This window comes from Pleurodeles waltl, chromosome 9, assembly GCF_031143425.1.
Source record: "Pleurodeles waltl isolate 20211129_DDA chromosome 9, aPleWal1.hap1.20221129, whole genome shotgun sequence".
In the NCBI taxonomy this organism is placed as follows: domain Eukaryota; kingdom Metazoa; phylum Chordata; class Amphibia; order Caudata; family Salamandridae; genus Pleurodeles; species Pleurodeles waltl.
This window is the reverse complement of record NC_090448.1, coordinates 807,697,559-807,714,276: the sequence shown is the minus strand read 5'-3', so window position 1 is coordinate 807,714,276 and position 16,718 is coordinate 807,697,559. Positions and strand designations below refer to the sequence as shown.

Genomic DNA, 16,718 nt, shown 5'->3' with positions numbered 1-16,718 from the left:
ATGTTCCCAGACAAGGTGTGGTTCTCAGAACTCGTGCCTCTTTCCTCCCTAAGGTGGTGACCCTATTCCATCTGGGTTAGAATATCACCCTGCCCACCTTCTTTGCTTGACTGCATCCATCTAAAGAAGAGGAGTGACTCCACCTTCTGGACCCAAAAAGAGCATTGTCGTTCTACCTTGACCGCACAAAAAAGGTCTGGGTGGATGGCCAACTCTTTGTGGGATATGTGGGAGCAAAGAAGGGTCGGGGAGCGCAGAAGCGAACCATTTCGTGCTGGACCGTTCTCTGCATCAAGATCTGCTATGCACTGGCCAGGAAGTAGCCTCCTGAGGGCTCATTTCACCCAGGGAAAAGCTGCTACTACTGCGCTAGCACAGGGTGTTCCAGTCCTGGATATCTGTCGGGCAGTAACGTGGGCGTCCTCGCACACATTTCCAAAACATTATTGCCTGGGCAATCAGATATGGAGAGACAGACACTTTGCCTGTTCAGTCCTACAGGACTTTTTAGTGTAAGTAGAAGTATCCGCAGCCCACCGGCAGGAGGTTATGGCTTGGGTATCTATTCGAAGATAAGGAATCTGCAGCTAGAAGTCTCTATCAGATGAACAAGTTACTTACCTTTGGTAAGTATCTGTATTATCTGGTAGAGACTCAGTTTCCTTACACCCACCAATGCCTCCCCACTCTGCGGATATGTCTAGGTTTGCAGGGAGTGTGGATAAGAAAATGTGGGGGGATCCACGCAAGCCACACCTCCCTGGACTATACCGGGTGTCTAGTTTTAAAAAATGTCTGGGTTTGGTAGGTTTCCATAGATGACCGCCGCACCTGGGACCAAAAACGCAGGAGCTCCCCTCTGCAAAAACAGGTCGTTTTGTAATAGATAATTTTGATGTGTCCACCTTCTGTGATGTTCCAAACCCTAAGATTGTGAAAAGAAACGCACGTAGGTTATGTTCAAAAGACCCCTTACCTACCTACCAAGTTGGTGGCATGTTTCATCATTGGGGTCCCACCTGAGACACCTAGCATGTCACGGGTGTGCTTCGACGCCTGATTACAGCGGAGCAGGTTTTTTCATTCTTACCACACATACTGGTTGGATTTGGTACGAGGGTGAGTGATGGTTCAGTAGATCATATTTTATTAACAAGAGATTTCACAAAAATGTAATGCACGGTTAATAACTGAAAGGCTAAAAACTAAACCAATAACTCACAGCTAGTGAGCTGTAAAGCTGCGACAAGGCACCAACTGCTTTACAGCCCATTTACACACCTTTCATACATGACATGCACAAGACCATTCATGCAGCCAGCCGCGGGCCCAGCACATTACAACACTCGCATCAACAGCCAGCGCCATTCATGGGCCCATCACGTTGGCGCCCACATGACTGACACAACAATCATACCAGGTGACGGGAATCTGTGGACTGGCGTCTGGCTAGCAGTGTGTTGCAGTGGCCAACAGCAAGTCACTGTTTACACCGTCAGCCAAGCGCCATTCCACACACACCGCCAGCCAAGCGCCACTCCATGCACACCGCCATCACTTTATTTTTGTTTTTTATACAATAAATAAACTAATAACTAATTTTTAAAAAGTACATAAACTGCAAAGAAAAATGCTCTAACTAAATACATGACAGTAATGCCAACCGTGAAACTGAACATATGAAAACATAAAACAGGCAGTTTATGCTTACAGTAGTTTCCAATAATTATTTTGGGTTTGGTAACTCCTGAAACATCCACCCACAAACAGCCCAGGCTTTGAAGGACAGTCGGGGCAGTATATACGAATCTCCATCTGGATACCTCTTCGAGCACAGACTGTACATTTCTTAGCGGGAAAGCCTTTTTTTAAGCTTGGGAGGAATGTGCTCAGCAAAGTGGCGATCTTTCAATCTAGCCACATCCTCCACCACTGCTTCTCTAGGAACTCTTGCCCTTTCCACCACAACAAGGCTTGCTATGACAGTTTCCTGAAATTTCACAAATGTCATTCTTGACTCTGGAGAACTATTCTTGAACACAACAAAAGCATTAAAAGTTGCCAAATGGAAAAGGTGAATTACTAACTTCTAACACCAAACTTAAGACTTACGAACAGCAGTATAAGGTTTCAACCTCTGATCAACTCTATCTACACCTCCCATGTGCTTATTATAATCTAAATTGGACACAGGTTTGCACACTTCGGCAACCTGACCCCAAACAGTCACAGGGGAAATACTTTCCTCATGGATGGTAGTTAGCATGTAAACATCCCTCCTGTATGTAAATTTCAGAGCTAGCATTTCATCATTCCGCAAGGCACTGCACTGTCCCCTCTCAAGTTTTTTTTTTTTTTTACAGACAAGCTTCCTTGGATAGCCTTTCCGCTTGAACGGATTGTGCCACAAGCAACATTCTCCACTCTGAACAGTTCCTTGAACATCTGCACTCCAGTGTGGAAGTTATCTATGTACAATGTACAAATGGTTACCTTTGTTAGAGTCGTCTACCAAGTTCCCACACAATTTTCTCACTAACTCCAAAAGTGGGTGGACAACAGGGGGGGGAGCAATACTGGAATCCCTACCAGGGTAGACCCATTATAATTATAAACATATCTTGTACTACTTTTAGACAGCATATACATTTTAGTTCCATACCGTGCCCTCTTCCTAGTAATGTACTGCCTAAAAACCAAACAACTCTTGTTCTGATGGATACAACTACCTGTGGATTCCTCACCTCATGAATACTCCCATGGCGCCAGCATTCTACGGAAATCTTCTTACTAGTCTCTGCACGTCGACGAGGACGTCACTGTCTCGCACGCGACGCCGTCTGACGTCATACAGGCAATAAGAGGTCCTCGACGACGTGCGGACGTCAGTTCCCTTTTTTCCGTGCATTCGAAACGGTTATCTTCGAGGGAGCAACTGTTACTCTTGCGGTTACAGTGTATATCTTGCTGCGTACTCTTTCTCTGTGGAAATAATGTCGCAGAGAAAGTCTGGATTTAAGCCTTGTCGTGAGTGTGGAGGCAAGATGTTGGTGACGGATCCTCATTCCGATTGCCTTTGGTGTTTGAGCTCCGACCACGACGTCTCGACTTGTGATTCATGTCAGCACATGAATCCGAAGGCCCTTAAAGAACGTGAGGCGAAGCTGTTTATGGCCAAGTCAAAGGAGAAGCATCACAAGAAGTCTTCTCCAAAACATCGGCGTCATCGAGACTCCCGGCGCCGTAGAGAATCTCGGCGTCATTCAAGGGAGGCTCGTTCCAGGTCTCCGGATCGGCGCCGAAAGACATGGGAGGTCAGCCCCACGGTGACGCCGCATCCTTCGACGCCGTTGCCCTCTCCGGCGTCACCAACTTCGCCTGGACAGGCGTCGGTGATTGAGGTATTGGAGCCTCAAGTGTTTTCTCCGGCGCAGACGCCGAGGCCGGAGTCGGGGTCGCCTCCGAGACAGGCACCCCAGTATCCGGCTTTTCCCACCCCTGGAGCCGATAGTTCCGCATTCTTGAATGCGATGTATGCCATCTTCCAACAGATGGCTCCAGGGGGTGCTCCGGCTGGGCCTTTGGCCTTTTCTTTGGGTGATCCTGCGCCTCTTCGGCCGGCACCCTTTATGCCCTTTCTCCCGTTTGGGAACGTGGGCTCGGCGCCAGTGTCGGCGCCGGTGGCCGCTCCGGTGGCTTCGGAGGGATTGGCCCCAGGGATTTCCATCCCGTCGACGTCGAGATTTCGGCCTGTGACTCCGGTGGGTCCATCTGTTTCAGCTGCTCTTCAGTCGGCGCCGAAGTTACCCGTGGCGCCGGATGCGGCGTCGGTGGCTTCGGAAGATCGGCGCCGATCTCCGACTTCGGCGGAGGCATTGTCGACTCCGTGGATTGAGCAACGACTGCATTCAAGGAGGCGTGCTCTCCGGGTACTAGAAGAGCAGGAGTACCAACGAGCCCTAGAGGAAGGAGAACTAGAGGACTCGGGTGATGGGCTGCGTGGACTGGAGTCGGCCAGTGGGCTGGACACTTCCCCTGAGTGGGACCTTTCGTCCCCGGGGGAATATACTGAGGAAGCTGCTTCCTTTCATACAGTGGTACGGAAGGCAGCTAGTTTTTTGGACCTGCCTTTGCCGGTGGTGGAGGCAAAACAAAACCTTTTGACGGAGGTGTTGCATCCGGCCTCAGCCGCGGCGGAGCCTCTGTTACCTTTTAATGACGCTCTGCTGGATCCGGTTTTAGAGGTGTGGAAGAGGCCGGCATCTTCCCCAGCAGTTCACAGAGCCGTGGCCAGGAGGTATCGGACGGCTCCAACTGATCCTGGTTTCCTATCTAGGCACCCTACGCCGGAGAGCTTGGTAGTGCAGGCCTCCTGTTCGTCCAAGTCAGCGCCTGGTTCTTTCCCGACGGTGCCTGGGGACAGAGACTCAAAAAAGCTAGAGGCGCAGTCGAAGAAGATTTTTTCGTCCTGCAGTCTGGCGTTAAAGGCCACTAATGCGACCTGTATCCTGGGGAGGTATATTCATGCTCTGATGGATGACATCTCCTCTTCGTTTACAGAGCTTCCCCAGGGTCTTTTGGATCTTGTCTCTGATGCCCAGGCTGCTGCGACCCAAATTATCCAGACGGGACTGGATACCACCGACTCGGTAGCCAGAGCAATGGGCACAACTGTGGTGGAAAGGAGACAGGCCTGGCTCCGTAACTCGGGCTTTTCGGCAGATGTACAGTCCACATTGTTGGATCTCCCGTTTGATGGGGACAAACTGTTTGGGGCTAAGGCTGATTCGGCCTTGGAACGTTTTAAGGAGAGCAGGGCCACGGCTAAGTCGTTGGGACTCCAAGCTCCTTCTTCCACGGCCTCTTCCAGATTCTTCAGGAGGTTTCGTGGATTTGGGCGTGGCTCTTCCTCCTCTTCCTTTCGGGGAAGATATCAGCAACCTGCCTCTTCCCACCCCTATAGATCTTTTAGGGGGAGGGGTAGGGTCCGCACCAGGGGAGCCTCTCAGCAGCACTCTGCCTCTTCCTCATCCTCTGGCGGGGTGCAGCAGGGGAAGCAGCCTTAGGCTTCCACCATTTCCCACTCACTCCTCTCCTGTAGGGGGAAGATTACAGCATTTTCTCACCAAATGGGAGACTGTTACGTCGGACACTTGGGTTCTCAGTGTTGTGGGAAAAGGCTACACCCTTCCCTTTCGGGAGTTTCCGCCCCTCATCCCGCCCCGCCCTTCGTATTGTTCACAAGAACACCTCCTGTTGCTAGAACAGGAGGTAGAAGTCCTCCTTTTAAAGGGCGCGGTGGAGTTGGTCCCGGAGCAGGAAAGGGGTCAAGGAGTTTACTCAAGGTATTTCCTGATTCCCAAGAAGGATGGTCGTTTGAGACCAATTCTGGACCTGAGGATCTTGAATTGGTTCCTCAAGCAGGAAAAGTTCAAGATGCTGACCCTAGCACAGGTGCTTTTGGCGTTGAACATGGAAGACTGGATGGTGTCTGTCGACTTGCAGGATGCTTACTTTCATATCCCGATACTCAAGTCACACAGGAAGTATCTCCGGTTTGTGGTGGGATCGCAACACTACCAGTTTGCGGTCCTTCCGTTTGGTCTTACTTCAGCACCTCGAGTCTTCACGAAGGTGATGTCGGTGGTTGCGGCAGAGCTCAGAAGGAAGGGGATAGCAGTATTCCCTTACTTGGACGATTGGTTGATCAAAGCCAAGTCCCCGGAGCTTGTGTTGCGTCATCTGCAGTCAACAACCCAGTTGTTGTTCGACCTGGGCTTTTCGGTGAACGAGCCCAAATCTCACCTGGAGCCCTCTCAGCGCCTCCTGTTCATAGGGGCAGTACTGGATACAACATTGGGTCGGGCCTTTCCTCCGCCTCAGCGGATTCAAGATATTCAGGATTTGGTTCCAATGTTTCGAAATGGAGCGGTAGTTCCAGTCCTCAAGGTCCTTCGTCTGCTCGGTCTTTTTGCCTCCTGCATTCTGTTGGTCACGCATGCTCGCTGGCACATGAGGGCTCTTCAGTGGTGCCTCCGAAGGCAGTGGTCTCAACACAGAGGGGATCTAGAGGGTACTGTCAAGATCTCCAGAGATGCTGCTGTGGATTTGAAGTGGTGGATTGCAAGCAACAATCTTTCACAAGGAAAGCCGTTCCAGCAGTCGCCACCAGTGGCCACAGTCATAACGGATGCTTCCACTCTAGGGTGGGGAGCTCATCTGGGGGATCTGGAGATCAAAGGTCTTTGGTCTCCAGAGGAACAGATTTTTCACATCAATCTGTTAGAGTTACGGGCTGTACGTCTGGCTCTCAAGGCCTTCCTCCCTTCCCTTCGTGGTCAGTCGGTACAGGTCCTAACGGACAATACTACCACGATGTGGTACATAAACAAGCAGGGAGGAGTGGGGTCGTACCTTCTCTGCAGAGAAGCTCTTCGACTATGGTCCTGGGCAAAGGACCATCGGATTTGCTTGATAGCAAACCATCTGGCCGGAGTCTTGAACGTGCGTGCGGACAGTCTCAGTCGCCACTTCTCGGCAGACCACGAGTGGCGTCTCCATCCAGATCAAGTCCGTTTAATCTTCCAGAAGTGGGGGTTTCCTCGGGTAGATCTGTTCGCCACTCGAGAGAACGCGCATTGTCCGTTGTTCTGCAGCCTTCAGTATCCGATGCAGGAAGCGTTGGGGGACGCGTTTCAAATGACCTGGTGCGGCCAGTTGCTTTACGCGTTTCCTCCCATACCCTTGATTCCTCGAGTATTGAGGAAGATTCGCCAAGACCGGGCTCTAGTAATCTTAATAGCTCCGGATTGGCCAAGGAGGGTGTGGTACTCCGACCTTCTCCAACTCTCAACGTGCCCGCCGCTCCGTCTCCCTTTCAGGGCAGACCTCCTCTCACAGTCGCAGGGGCAGGTTCTACACCCCAACCTCCAGAGTCTGCACCTACATGCCTGGAGATTGAACGGGGCAACCTGAGTTCCTTCTCTCTCCCGCCTGAGGTAGTGGATGTTATATTAGCGGCCAGGCGACACTCCACTAAATCTATCTACGCTTATAGGTGGTCTAAATTTGTTGCGTGGTGTGGAGAGAGGCAGATTGATCCTTTACATGCTCATCTATCGGACGTTTTGTCTTTTGCTCTATCTCTGGCGCAGAAAGGTTGTGCAGTGGCTACCATTAAAGGTTATTTATCGGCCTTGTCAGCCTTCATATGTCTTCCAGACCAACCATCTTTATTTAAATCCCCTATTGTTATCAGATTCTTGAAAGGTCTTCTAAATCAATATCCTCCAAAGCCATTCGTTATGCCGCAATGGGATTTGTCCTTAGTCCTGACTTTCCTTATGGGGTCCCCTTTTGAACCTATGCATTCTTGCCCCTTGAGGTATTTGGTTTTAAAAACAGTCTTCCTGATAGCTATAACATCAGCAAGGAGAGTGAGTGAGTTGCAGGCCTTATCAGTAAAACCCCCTTATACAACTTTTTATGGGGATAAGGTGGTGTTGAGGACCAAGGCTGCTTTCCTCCCGAAGGTTGTTTCACCCTTCCATTTGGCTCAGGCAATTACTTTGTCCACGTTCTATCCTCCGCCTCATCCTTCCAAAGAGGAAGAAAGACTGCACCGTCTGGACCCAAAGAGAGCGTTGAGCTTCTTTATCGATAGAACAAAGGATTTCAGGCTGGAGGATCAGCTGTTTATTGGATACGTGGGCAAGAGGAGAGGAAAGGCAGTCCACAAGAGAACACTATCCAGGTGGGTTGTTCTTTGCATTAAAATATGTTACTCTTTGGCAAAGAAGGATCCTCCTGAGGGCATTAGAGCTCATTCCACCAGAGCTAAGTCGGCCACTTCGGCCTTAGCCAGAGGTGTTCCTGTGGTCGACATCTGCAAGGCCGCAACTTGGTCGTCCCTTCACACTTTTGCAAAACATTACTGTTTAGATTCTGAGGTTAGAAGGGACGGCCATTTTGCACGGTCAGTGCTGCAGGATTTCTTGGTTTGACCATTTAGGCACCCACCGCCGGGCGTGGTACTGCTTTGGGACTCTATTCATGAGGTGAGGAATCCACAGGTAGTTGTATCCATCAGAAGAACGAGTTACTTACCTTCGGTAACGACTTTTCTGGTGGATACATTAGCTACCTGTGGATTCCTCACGGTCCCACCCGCCTCCCCGTTGCCTTTATGGTCTTGCCAAGTAATCCTTGAGTGCGCTCCTCTTGATCTTTGAGGGTGCAATAGATGTATATATATAATATATTTATATATATATAGGTATATGTGTATATATCTTTATGTATATACTTGGTGTGTGTATATATTTTAAAAGAGAGAGTTTTATATATATATATATATATATATATATATATATATATATATATATATGTACATAAAAGGATTTACAGTTATTCATACAATGTGGTGTATTTTTACAATATAATGGATGTTGCTTTGTTCTTTCATTGCATTGCCTGGTTGTTCTCATGCACGTAAAAAATGATTGGTACTGACGTCCGCACGTCGTCGAGGACCTCTTATTGCCTGTATGACGTCAGACGGCGTCGCGTGCGAGACAGTGACGTCCTCGTCGACGTGCAGAGACTAGTAAGAAGATTTCCGTAGAATGCTGGCGCCATGGGAGTATTCATGAGGTGAGGAATCCACAGGTAGCTAATGTATCCACCAGAAAAGTCGTTACCGAAGGTAAGTAACTCGTTCAACAGGACCAAAGACTCGTCCACAGCTATTTCTTTGCCTGGAACATAGACCTCTGACAATCGATCTACAAAATGATCAAGGACAGGCCTAATCTTGAAAAGACGGTCAGAATCAGGGTGATTTTGTGGCAAGGCTAAAGCATTGTAAACAAAGTACAGCATCTGAAGAAGAAGCAAATGCTGATAACGACGCATTGTTGCAGAAAATATAGCCGTTGCCATCAAGTGACTAGTAGACCAATAAGAAGCCAGTGACGGCTTCCTTATCAACCCCATCAAAAAAGTCAAACCCAAGAACTTTTTCATCTTTTCCAAATTTGTGGGAATCCTACTGGGTAGCTCTAAAGTGTGGCCTAAGTCTAGCAGCGTTGTCCCTCAAATACTGCTCTGCATACAAATTAGTCTGCTCAACATCCTCTTCCAAAAATACATCGTCCATAAACAACTGAAAGAAATTGACAGGCAAAAAGTTTTCCGCATTCACTCTACACCCCAGGAGACCAGTAAAGGCAGGCAACTCTGGCTGCTCCATGTTTGGGGCAACCCAGAGTTAAGTTATTCCAATGGGAAACTTTTCAGCCCCAGGCTGCTGCACTTTTGGCACATCAGTGTCCTCTCTAAAACAGGCCCTTCATCTGCACTGAGAGTGGCTTTATCATCAGAAGATTCCTCACTGCCAGAATCTCACACTTCCTCCTCTGCCTCAGATGCAGTCAGTCTTATAATCATGATCAGAAGACGACTCAAAAAGCATACCAGCAACCTTTTGAGCGGTCATTCTGCGGCTAGGCATGATCCTTCCTATGAAAAGTAACTGCACAAATGCACCACCAACAATCAGCACTGCGTAAGATAAGTAATAAAGTGTGGCTTTATCACAAAGAGTTATGCACTCAAAAACTATACCCCTCACTTGCCTGAAAAAGCTAGACAATCCTGCATTTAGTACACCACTTGCAAAAATGTTATTCATGCTAGGCAACCATACTTGTTTGGAGTGAAAAAAAGATTCTTAACTATAACATGCAACTACGCAAACTGCTGGTCAATCACTGCCAAAACTGCAAGGAGTCACAGCAAAGGAAGCAAAAGCTTTGAACTAGAACAAAAAGAAGAAATAAACCGTAATAATCACAAATGTAAATACTTTGCCAGTTGACAAACACCCCTCCACTAAACATTTAGAAACTTCTCCTGGTGTCTAGTGGTTTCTGCCCCGTTCGGGGGCAGATGGCTCTATAAAATTAGGCTGTCAGTCAAGTGCCCCCTTTGGGGGGCAACCCTTGCCCAAGATTATGCCTTCCCCAAAACCCCTCACCCCCACACACATACAGAAAAACAGAAACAAAAACTATCCCTGATGTTTTAGTGGCTTCTGTACCCCTTGGGGGCAAATGGTCCTAGAAAAAAAGGCTGATCTTCCACCCAAGGGGGCAGAAATGGCCACTAGCAATGTGCCCCCATGGGGAACGACCCTTGCCCAAGGTGCCGCCCCCCCCCCAAACAAAAAACACACGCACAAACACACAATCCCTGGTGCCTCAGTGTGAAACTTATTAATGTAAAACATTTGTTTTGGGAACCCACATATGTGGTAAGATAATGTTTTTATATGAATTGACAGATAATACCAATGATTAGGAAATACAAATGCACAGAAGTAATGTTTCCTTCATGTTTGCCTGTTACTTAAGTCTTGAAATTGACAAGTCCATGGATTCATTAATCATTATATTCAGGAACCTAAAAGTATCACGGTTCAAACCACTCTTTAACATAGAGAATGATTTTAACTAAAAAGTAGAATGTGTTACGTGACATCAATTCGCCCTTTAGGTATATTGTGAGGGATAATGTCAGAAAGCATAGAATGTTGTAGAGAAGCCTTCAGTATAATAAAATAAATATGGCTAAATCTTACAGCGTCCTTAATTGAAACAAGTATTTCTTTGCCAGACAGAGAATTCATAAAGCTGTGAATGGTCATTTGTGTATCAGAATAAACATGTTAATCTTTTTCGAGTTTGCTGTATCCTGTGCGTTGCTAACCGGTGTGTACAGATGTTGTCTATAGAAGTTAAGCTCTTAATTTTAAACAGGCAAATAGAATCGGTTTAGTGTCCAAGATATCGCAGGATTGAGGAGTTTTCTAACTTTGCAACAATGCATGTGGGACAGAGTGTCGCCAGACCTTTTAACTTTGTAGATGATTAGATAAAAACAATTTTAATTAATCTTGTGGATATCTCCAAAATCGTTTGTGGCATTGGCCCTCCTGTAACTACAAGTCTTTGAGCTTGATTGAATCTGCTTAGGGTATTAGTATTGTTTCATCATTTTATGTTGTCCACCAAATTTTAACTGCACATTGTTCCCTTGTCTCTTTTTTATCTCTAAAGCGGTCTAAAAGTTATTTCTATCAGCTTTCAACAGCTAGCTAGTGTAGCGTCTTGAAATAACCTTCTCTGACTTTCTTTCTTCTTACTAATACTAACGTTCAAAAAAAGGTCTATTAACTGCAGTCTATTTTTATCATTGCATACTCTCTCTGCTTTTCAGATTCACCTTTGCATTGTTTACATCTTTATAGTTTTCAGAGGAATGCTGTCTGATGTTCTTCCTGTTGATCAATGCAGCTACTGCTAAAAAAAAAACTCTTATTTCATAAGCCTACATGATTGTTAAAGGGTGAATATAATGTCCATTCTCATTGTTTCTGTGTCTTATGGGCATTCCAATTTCTTCTGGATTTGACCCTAAGGGGATTTTAGAGAATGTAGTGTCCTGGTACTTAAAAAATAGAGATCTCTATTCTCCTGGTGCATCAAAGTGGTAACAAGTCCAAGTGGATGTAAGTGAGCTGTAAACAATCTATATAAATGTGTTAACAACTGACCAGCCTATTTTTCAGTGGTTTTCCTGTATGCCTCGTAAGGGTGCAGAACCCTGAATACGTTCTTTTTGTTTTTCTTTCTTTATTTCTAAGAATAGAATTCCGGATGTCAATTAGAATTTTAATCCTGAAATTAGTTGTACTCTTGTTTTTTCCATTTGATACCTAACTTACCTGGAAAACAGTTGAGCTCCCTACACAGATGTTCTGAATTTCCTGGTATCCGTCTTTCAATACTTTTAGCTCTCCCACCTCCTTTAGGAAGGAATGAACTTGCTATTTGATTCTGTATTTATGAATATTAATGTGGATCCCATGTTTTTATTTAACACCCATTTTATTGCATTTCTCTAACAACACACCACTTCGCCACAGGAATCATTGTAGATCATATTACATTTATTTAGCTGGATTACATAGGAGAATACACTGTTATCATAATTGTAGTACTGAACCAAACGCAATATGTAAAATTGTGATGCATTCAATGGCCTAGGGTACATCTAAAGTGAAGGCGAAGGAAACAGTAACTCCACCCCCCACAAACATATCTTCAAAGTTAGTCATACTGCCGTCATATAAGCAACTTGACATAAGAAGAGCGTGAGTCGTACCAGCGTACGAGAGATCATAGGAGTTAACATAAAATGTCAATGCCTGGTGTTACTGGAATGTCAAGACCTAGGACCAAATAGTGTAGAGCCTAAGAAAGTGTGACAGGATCAACCAGTTTCCTCTACTTCGGTTTTGAAATGTTTCAGCAAGGTGCCCTATATTATAGTTATAGGTCGTTTGCACAGCCCATAATATTCCTCCCTCCTTAGTGCCGGGCTTTCAGTGGATCCTCACTGGTAAATCTCCCCACACCAACCCAACATAGGGTGTTAGGGGGGAGTGGGAGACTTCCAACAGCACATTATCTGTCATTTGACAAGGAGAAGTGCTAGGTCTACAAAACAAGATTCAGTTTTGGAAGTTTTAAGTCTGGGGAATAGTCCCAGTAAACAATGTTCTGCAGTGTCCTAATGTGTGCTTCCAGTCAGAGATCCAAATGATTCCCTGATGTAATCCCAATAAGATGACAGAGTGGGGCATGTCCACAACATATGTATTAGGCCTGCATCTCCGGTTTGTCATCTTGGGCAAGAGGATGCAGCTGTGGAGAAGATTTTGTGAAATTTAGAGGGTGTTAAATATCTCTTATATAATAATGTGAACTTAAACCAGGTAATGAGGGGTATTGTGGGGGTACTCTAAAAGGAAATTTGATTTCTTGGACTGGGTGTTTAACGTCCGCTTCCCATTGGTCTCTTAGTGGAATCAGTGTAAATGAGAGCCCAGGCATCTGTTGAACCATTTAACCAAGTGCCTACCCGTGCTCATTTTATAAACTGCCTGTACCAGTGAGTGTGTATCCGGTTCGGACATCCATTGACGGATGTAATGCACGATATTGGCAGGTATGAGAAAGAGGGCACCAGGAACCCTGTGTAGTTGTATAAAGTCCGACAACAGTATTCTGACATCAAAGAGGTCATCAATGGAGGTGACAACTACTGTTCACCATGGCGACGGTTTAGTGGACATCAGGGTACCCAGCGGCATGGGTAGGCTGCGTAGAGGAACGATTGGTGCCTAATGTGTCTTAGTGCGTGTGAGACAGAGTGCAGTTTTCTAGTACATGAGAGCATTATGTAGGACTATTAAGTAGGCTCAGTGATCAGGACATTTCGGGAGCCCATTCTGCTGTATAAATCTAGAGAAGAAGGAAAGCTCTCTGCAGATCTTGGTATGGCTACCATCGTCTTGATTCACAAACAAGGAGTACCACCTGTGGAATGTGCCTCTTATATGCCAATCTTATTGTGACATATCAAAGCTAAAATTCTGCCCATGAATCTGGCCTGTATACAATTATTAATAAACTAATGCATCTGGATCATTCTGCCCCATCCCTCTACAAGACACAACCCTAGCAGACTTTTTGGATGTTTGCAGATAGCAAATACTATCTTGAAATCAACTTACAGCTTCACTAGATTCCTTTCTACACAACCTAAAGTAAGAGTCAGTGGAGCTATCTCAAGGGATGTCTGTCTGGGGCGGAGGACAAGCACAGGGCTGCCCGGTTTGCCCATTATTGTTCACACTGTCTATAAAGCCTATGGCAAATTGAATTCAGGAGGGTGCATTATTAAGGGGTTGAGGTGGGACCATGGTTGGGAGTATATTTCGATGTACGTCTATGATACCTTGGTATATCTGAAAGACCTCATACAGTTGATAATCAGATGCTCAACAATAATGATTTGCTTTGGTGAATGTTCAGGCCTTCGCATGAAAGTGGTCCAAAATCACTTGTACTCCCTATCATGGATTAGAACTACGTGTGGGAGTCCAGGCTGGGTCCGATCCCTGATTTTCAGAGGGCTTCATAGAATGGCACTTACTGGGCAACTCCAAGATTGGAGACATATCAGGCTCAACAGGGATTCAGACCTCTGAGGATCTCGAGAAAGGAGCTGAAGCAACACATAATACTATAAATGCTTAGAAGCTAAACATTAACTCATAAGATGCTCTGCTGTTGAAGAATCACCACTAAAGAAGTCTTTTCATGCCATCTCAGAGTTGTACAGGACTTTGATTAATAGCTATCAGGGAAAGATAGACAACCTTTGAAGTAAATGGAAAAGTAATATTGTAATGGGGGTGGGCAATTTGAAAGAGGTGTGCAGATATCTACAGGAATTGGCAGTTGGAACAGATTCTAGATTGAGTCAATTGAAAATATTACACCAAGTCTATTATACTAGAGTGTTAGTGATTGAGGAGGGTTGGAAGAACCGAATGTGGTAGTTATCTTAGGGGTTATAGGACAAATGGAACCTACATGGTAATATCCCAGGCTGCATCTTTTCTGGGAAGGAGTAAGCCAATTAATAGTCTCAGTGATTAGAGAAGTGCTGGAACTGCAAACACAGTTGAAGATGCTGGGTATCTGGTGTGACCTACAGTATTCAGGTACATGCACTTGATGTGTAATGTGAGGTTACACAAAGGGGTTTTGTCAGTCTGTGGGTTAAGCACTTCCACAGTGGGTCAGTGTCCAAATAACCTCGATTGATGCATGCAGAAGAAGTGATATTATATGGAAGAGGATTTACACAGAAATATAATAGAATCTGAGGTTCAAGGAAATCAATTTGCTGTTGATTAGGGTGGAGAAGGTGGTGGGGATGAAATTATAGGAATGCCTGAAAAGACTTCTCAAAGAGGTTTGTGATCTTAGGGCTGAACCCAAAACTTGGTCCACCCCAATGAAATGGAGGTAAACGTTGATAATGTGAACACTTTGAGTTAAGCATTAACACTGAAACCTGTATTTGTATAATCTATGATGTGATGATGCCTGTAGGTTTTTCTTTTTGTATGTTTCAGAAATAATAAAAGTTGTTTCAAAAATAATATCTGGTAACCTAATTTCCGGTAGCCTTTGTTACTAGAGAAATATAAGATAAAATCACATGGCCTCTTCAAAGCTTCTTCATGAAACCACATGTTCTCTAAGTAGAATTTTCAGATTTGTGTTTATATACATGATGGTGTTTTGGGGAATTCTGTTCAACTTCAGGGAGATCCGGGGTAGCACGGTATAGACACTAAGTAGCACAATTTAGGAAGATGTTGTATATGGGGTGGATGGTTGTCCCCCTCAAAGAATAATGACACTAACCTGTTGGGATGAACACCAAAGTCACTAAATTAATGTGAATTGCACTCCCTGCCATCTTTGACACAGAGCACACAGGCTTAACTTGGATTAATGTGTAAAATATTTATGCAGTACCAAAACACAAATAAGTCAGAAAATGAAACCATAAAAACCCAAACCGACTTAGAAAAATAGAGTCAAATATAATAAACAAAATTACAAACTCTTACGTAAAAATAGTGCCAAAAACCAGTAAGTGCCATTAGTAGTCTATGGAAGCGGCAGACTGAGATCAATGAGCGATTTCAGATTGACCACATGGAGCCAAATGCTATTGTCCCCGGAAAATATTTTACCTCCTCACTTAGTCTTTCTTCATCGAGCTCAGAATCCTCCAGCGGGTCAAGCCTGAGTCTCTAACCAAAGAAGTTGCATTAAAATCTGACACCTTTACCGCAAGGTCCCCAAGACTGCTCTAGAGGTTGCAGCTGTTCAAGGTTTCTGGAGCAGGCCCAGAGTTACTTCTGAGGCTCCCAGAACCAGTTCTAGGGGTAGCTTCCCTTCCAATGAGTTTGGAGTCAGTTTAGCTTGTGTGCGCCTTGAGAACAAAAGGGTTTCCTTCTTCTGGTTTTCCCTCACACTAACAATGAATGAGCATGCCTCACCTCTGTTCTTTTTCAAGTTAATGAAGTTCCTGTGCTTAGCCAGCTATACTTCATGAGCTGATAAGGATCAAATTCCCCACTCCCAGTCCATCTTTTCACCAGGCCTAAATCATTGTCGTGCTCTAGGAGCAGGTTTCGCACCTCATTGAGTTTACTGGGCAGGTGCTGGCAGACTACTGCGTATTAGCCTCTGGGAGATCGGGCAGGGAATATGTAACTTTCTGGAGGTACTTTTCCTAAATATTTAATAAAAAATTACATTTCTTCTATGAATTTGACATTTAATAAATATGAAAAATAGTACTTGAAGGACTCATTTAGCTTTTTCTTATCACAAGCTGCAAATTAAAGTTCATTAATCTGTACTTTGACTTTTGTAGTTTTCAATTACAGCCCAGACGATGAAAAATAGCTTTTGGTGCCTAGTCAGTGGAGGACCATGCCAATTTTAATTTTACACATGTTCCATTATTAAATATTAGGCACCCTACCTTGTGGGTAACAAGGTGTACTTAGGCGTGACTTATTACTATTTAAAAGCATGGTTGCCTGCCTGTTAAAAGTATTATTTTGATAGGTGTGTCAGCAGGTTTTTAGGCTGCTGCAGTCAAGTTTCACATGATAGGCATGAAGCTATGTTTTCCAGGCCCAGTTTGTGGATGGCACAGTAGGTGCTACATGCCTTGTTCTGTGGATGGCAAAATAGGTGCTTCTGTCCACAGGGGTG

At 45.2% G+C, this 16,718-nt stretch overlaps 1 protein-coding gene across 7 annotated transcripts in view; it reads left to right on the top strand.

Annotated features, from left to right (window-relative positions):
- The window catches only part of DPF2 (double PHD fingers 2), a 225,313-nt gene that overhangs the window by 188,327 nt on the left and 20,268 nt on the right, over positions 1-16,718 (top strand). The gene's annotated exons all lie outside the window — the stretch shown is intronic.